This window comes from Lactuca serriola, chromosome 6 (genome assembly GCF_051521515.1).
Source record: "Lactuca serriola cultivar US96UC23 chromosome 6, Lser_US96UC23_V15, whole genome shotgun sequence".
Taxonomy (NCBI): domain Eukaryota; kingdom Viridiplantae; phylum Streptophyta; class Magnoliopsida; order Asterales; family Asteraceae; genus Lactuca; species Lactuca serriola.
The window spans coordinates 50,097,533-50,103,894 of record NC_136413.1 but is presented as its reverse complement, the minus strand read 5'-3'; positions in this window follow the sequence as shown (position 1 = coordinate 50,103,894).

Sequence of the window (6,362 nt, the reverse complement as noted above, 5' to 3'; positions counted from 1 at the left end):
GCTTTGTGCTGTGGGTAGAGATGCTAACAATGGAATATTCCCGATTCAGTTGTTTATGTGGAAAACAAAGAGAATTGGAAATTGTTCATAGAAAGTCTTTCAGAAGATTTGCAATGTTGGAATGATGGACATGGTTTGGTTCTAATTTCGGATCAACACAAGGTATGGTTTAGAACTAGTGCACGTTCTAACATTAGTAATTGCTATTCTAATTTCAAACATTAATGTGACTTATGTACGGTTTGATTGAGGCAGTAAAGGAAGTATTTCTAGCAGCCGAACATAGGCAGTGTGCTAGACATATCTATGCGAATTTAGAAAGAGATTTAGTGGATCCAAGTTTGAAAATCTTTTTTAGAAAGCGAGTAAGGCAACAACTGAAGCACAATTTAATGTAGTTATGAAAGAGATTGGAAAATTAAATCCAGAAGCAGTTGTGCATCTTATGGATAGAGATCCAAAGACTTGGTCTTTGGCTTTTTTTTAGAGTTCATAATTCTTGTGAGTCAGTAGAGAATGTTTTTTCAGAGAGTTTTAATAGTGTGCTTTTGGATGCCCAAAAGAAACCAATCATAAGCATGTTAGAGGACATTCGTATATATGTGATGCAAAGGATGGTGACTATGAACTAACCGGACAAGGATGGAATATTTATTCTGTTTGTCCAAATATCAGAATATGGGTGAATATGCTCCAGACTGAGAAAATTTTGTACATTTATCCAATTACATGTGTACCTTACTCTTCACATTTCATGATATTTACGGTTTTCATCTATGTAGGCATTGGCAGGTCATATCTTGTGGGGGGATGAAGTTTGAGGCAAGGAAAATGGACGGGGCGTTTATTGTTGATGTTGTAAAAAAGGAATGCAGCTGTAGGCTATGGCAACTTAATGGATATGGTTGCATACACTCAGTTGCCACCTTAGCCTATTTAAATATCACACCTGATGGTCCATATGTAGATCCAATGTACTTGGTTGCATTCTACCATAATACTTACAAACAGCCAATCCATGGGATGAATGGAAAAATATGTGACCTTCTACCGACTTGATACCCCCTTTGCCTCCATTGAAAAGACGTATGTCAGGCCGGCCAACCATAAAGAGAAGAAGGGATGCTTCTGAACGGACACGAAAACACACCGTCTCCAAGACAGGGAAAGAAGTTTCTTGTAGCATATGCAAAGAGAAAGGACACAACAAGGTTACATGTAGTAAAGTTGTAGGGACATCCAAACAAAATGGGACAAAGAAACAAAAACTTATACCTACGCAGGAGTCTGTAAATGTTGCCACAGGGGTTGGGGAAGATGAGGTAATGGTAGATGGTAGTGAAACATTGGAGAGGACTGATCAGGAAGAGCAAATGGTGAGAGTAAATGGACGGGAAGAAGGGGTGAATGTCAATGCTTGCGTTCATAAAGTCAAGCATATTAAACCACCTAACAAAAGAAAGAAGTCAGAAAGAATCATTAAAATGAAGCTTGCAAAAAATGTGGGAGGTTAGGAGCAGTCTTGCAATGGCCATGGAGTTGGATTTAGTTCATTGTTTGGTATTTGTATTGTGTTTCAATAAACAAATGATCTACGTTATGTTGTTTTCAGGTATGCTATATTTTATTGTGTGGTATATTGTAATATGGTTATTTACGGTTTTTTTAAGCAATTACATTATGTAATCAAGTAAGGGGGTATTTAAGTCATTGTAAATTGACCATTTTGTATGTGGGGGTGTTTAAGTCATTGTAAGTTGACCATTTTGGATGTGAGGGTATTTAAGTCATTGTCAGCACGTAGAATCTGTCTAAATTTTTTTAACATTTCTTTACTATCTTCAACTATCACAACTCCACCTGGTCTTAATATGCGATCCATTTCCACTGCACTATCCAACATCTCACACCTGTAAAATTAAATAATATACAAACCCACCCACCCACAATTTTACTAACAACCTTTAAAAAAATTGATTATATCATAACTTCTAGGATATGTATTTAGTGATTCACACCAGTCATGATAAAATCATAAGTCATTGTCTGCACAATCAAACATGAAAAAGACCCACTTTAGAAAACTTTTTTTCCCTAAAAAGGTTTGCAGACAAGCAGACACAATACCTCGTGTGCAAAGGTATTGTTTAGTTTTGTCCCTTTTCCCAAAATGCACCATTTATGGTCCCTGTGTATGTGCATAAAAAGGTATATTCTAGTTGCTTTGGCTTGTGGTCCCGTCCCAGTCGATGGACATCCACATGATTGGGAACAAGTTAATGAAATATAATCCCCAAATGTTTCTTTCTGTCATGCACACACACACAAATACAGGTGTAAGTTTTTTTTAATAATAACATTTCAGCCATGGGTTTGTTTACATCAGTTTCTACTATTGAATAACCTATTACAAAGATCATCGACAAAAAAAACTTCATCAAAAAACGATGACCATCATCTACGCATCAACTTCATAGACTATTACCAGCAACAGACACAAAATATACTACTAATATCGGCACTAACCAACAAAAGTAACACACCAAAACACAAACCCAGGAATGAAATGCTTCAACCTACACAAATTTTTTAGTTAAAGAACATATACGTCACCACAGACATAGTAAAAACATCAACAATCCCAATACAATACTTCAGCTTCTTACGTTTGTTGTGCTGGAAGACCATCTTCACATGTGCCCCTTGCCGAGAAACGAAATGATTTTTAAGATCGGCAACGATATTTGAGATATCGAACTGACCAGCGCGAACATCATCGACCTCACGGTTCATGGCATCCAAGTCTCGATTAACTGCCTGACGGAACTCACGCTACTGGTCTTAGAAGTCCTCCCGTATAAGAGACAGTTCCAGTTGGGTTTGCAGTAGATTAATGGTCATGTCTTCGTTAGTTACACCATTGGAATGATTCTCCTCCATGTGACGGTTGTAGTTTGGAGACCAGTTGTGTTCTGCATGTCCGATCGAAGGCATTCTGGAGTAAACTTAGAGACGAGATTGGGGTAATGAATTTTGCAGATGTGCCATTTTAGGGCAACAATGTCTTGATTTTATATAGAGACGTCTGAACAGTCGAATCGTCCTCGTTACGCTTCACGTTCAATACGAAGTCGTTGTCGTAGATCGACGATATAAATTCTTTCCATGTCATCGCTTACGTGTTAGGCTAGGATTATGTGGCATTGTAAACCGGCTACAGTAGGTAGAAGGGATTAAATTAATAGGTAACAAATACTTCGCTCCCTTATTAGGCCAAAATATAAATTAAGTGGCTAAATGGGTAAACCCTAGAAACATTATAGGGCCTATATGTCATTTTCCCTTTATAAAATATAATACTTAAAAAAAACATAATATTTAAAAACTAAAATTAAGATTACAATAAAAAAAAGACATAATTTTAAAAGATAACATTTTTTTCGTAGTCCTAATTAACCCAAATAACATTTAAATTAAACCTAAAACCATAACATTTTACTACTAATCCTAATTAACCAAAATACTTCTTCCTAATTTGATCATTCATCGCTTGTAGCACCGCTAGATCTTCAGGCGTCAAACCCTTCTCGTTAGTTCGAATAATTGACAATTGATGTGTCATTAGTTCTCTCTCCTTTTGCTCATGCTTCTCCCGTGCTTGTCTTTCTAGTAACTCCAAGTGACGACGTTTCAAGTCATTTTTTTCTATTATTAATAGAGTAAATTACATGAATGGTCCCTATGGTTTAGGATAATTTGCGCGTTTGGTCCCTAACTTATTTTTTTAACTCGGAAGGTCCCTATTGTTTGTTTTTGTTACACGCTTGGTCCTTGTCTTACCTAAAAACACTATTTTGTCCTTGATTTTTTAAAATATTCAAATAAACACACCCCAACCCCAGCCCCCCTCAGCTTACCTTACCTATCCCATAATTCTTTCCTATTTAAATAATAGTCTTTTAGGTAAGACAGTTACTAATCGCGTAACAAAAACAAACAGTAGAGACCAAACAGGTAACAAAAACAAATAGTAGGGACCAAGCGCGTAACAAAAACAAACAGTAGGGACTTTCCGAGTTAAAAAAATAAGTTAGGGATCAAGTGCGCAAATTACCCCAAACCATAGGGACCATTCGTGTAGTTGACTCTTATTAATAAATTGTCCTCATCGAATTTCGCTTTCATTTCCACCGCATCTTTTGCTTTCGCCTCAACCTCATTTGCATGCCTTGCAGCGCGCCTCGCTTTGTTGCGTCCGGGCGGTCGTCGTGGTGGGCATATCTCATCGATATCATCTGGGATGTCATCGGTGTCGACGTTTAGGTCGATGTGAGTCTGTGCGTCTGACACGTCGACCAAGCTCGAATTACGAGACCTTTTGGATTGAACCTCCGACGATGTAGGAGTTTTATTCCACTGTGGATCTGCACGAAACAAATCCCATGATTTCTCAAACTTGAAACATGTACCATTTCGACCTGATGTTGTTCTTTGGCAAATTTGAACAAATCGAAGTCGTTGGTTCCGCTTTGTTGTTGCGCCTCAAGCCAGTTGTAAATATCGTTGAATTTGTTGCACCGTTTAGTTATTTGACTCCATTTGTCGCTTAACATATCATTATTGCGATACGGTTTTTTCTTCAACATAGCGTGGAATTTTTCGTGCACCGCCCCGCAATAAGCACCTTTCTTCATTCCATTTCCGCGGAGTTCGTCTTTTGAAGTAGTAGATCATGTCTCCGTCAAAGCATATTCCTCCTCTGGTGTCCACCATTGTGGAACGTCTGTATTTTCCGTTTCAACCGCTATCGATTTCCCTTATGTTTTTCATTTCCCTTTCTCTCTCATACTACCTCTCGCTTCCACTTCAACCGATGGTTGTGTTGGAGGTGGTGGTTGAGTGGTTGTTTGTTGCATCGAAGCGAAAGTATGAAGAAGATTTTGTTGTAAATTTGGGTTTTGACCAAATAGATTTTGTTGAAGGTAAGGTGAGTTAGAAAATTGCATTGATGGTGAAGCAGGATTGAAAGCGGTGTCACGGACCAAGTTTCTGGAAAATTCCACGATCGTCTAGAGAACTCCGGAACGATCAAGTATATTCGAGAAGTCTCCGGAGAGATCAGGAATGCTCTATGAGACCCTGGAAGATGCTAGAATATTGTAGACGTCCGTGGAACAAAAGAGAACGATCCGAAATAATCAAGAGGACGCTAGACGAAGCTAGAACGACCCGGAAGACTTTGGAAGGATCTAGAACCCGCTAGATCATACAAGAATGATTTGGATAATGCCAGGACGACTTAGAGAGTTCTAGAACATCGTATACAAGTCTACCATATTCTAGAGTCTTGTAAAATCTATGTATATAACAGGAAGAGTCTAGATTATTCATGAATGATCGGGACCTGGAAACTTCCATTTGAGGAGGTGTAAGGTTCCTATAAATAGGGGGAGGACTCATTTGTCCAAACCATCAAGAAGTTGCCTTGTAAAGAAGTTGAGTTATATAATAGAATCTTTATTGAAGTGTCCCTGTCGTTTCTCTTGCTTCCTTTAATCGTTAATACATCTAAGCCATCGAGTTAGCCTGACTTAGTCGGAGAAAATACTAAGTGGCGCACGGTGATTGAAGCATCCCGTGACATGTGGTATCAGAGTCGGAGTCCGTACAAGCAAGAGATCATGACTACGGAAGCAGGAAGTAGTGAAGTCGCAAACGTGCCCCCTGTCGTCGAAGAGAAAGGAAGAAAGTCCAGGAAGAAGGACCAATCGATAGATGCCTTGGCAAGCTTAGAGAACAAGCTTACAAGGATGGAGATTAACGTCGGTGAGATCCTTGAATGGAAGGATACCGTTGATCAGTTCGTTGCCGAGATAAGTGACACGAGCGATGGATTGAAGGAGACCATCGGTGTCATCAAGGAAGAAGTCCTTGGACTTATTAACACCCTGCGGAATGAGTTCCGTGAGAAGGTAGCTACTCTAGAAGCCGAAGTAAAGTTGTGCAAAGTCGTAATTGCTGGAGGAGCAAGTACAAAGATGACGCCACATGCCGATGCACCTAAACCCCTGAAGTACGGAGGTAAGCGTGACCCTAAACTTCTTGAAGAATTTTTCTGGTCCGTAGAATGTTATTTCAATGCAATCGGGGTAAAGGACGATAAGCCCAAAATAGACACGGCTGTCCTATACCTATGTGAGAACGCTGCCCTATGGTGGAGGCGGAAGCATAACAACATAGAAAAAGGGCTATACACCATAGAGACCTGGGATGAGTTCAAAAGACAACTCAAGAAGCAGTTTTGTCCCCATAACGCCGAAGATGTAGCAATGAAGAAGCTTCGGGGACTGAAACACGTTGGG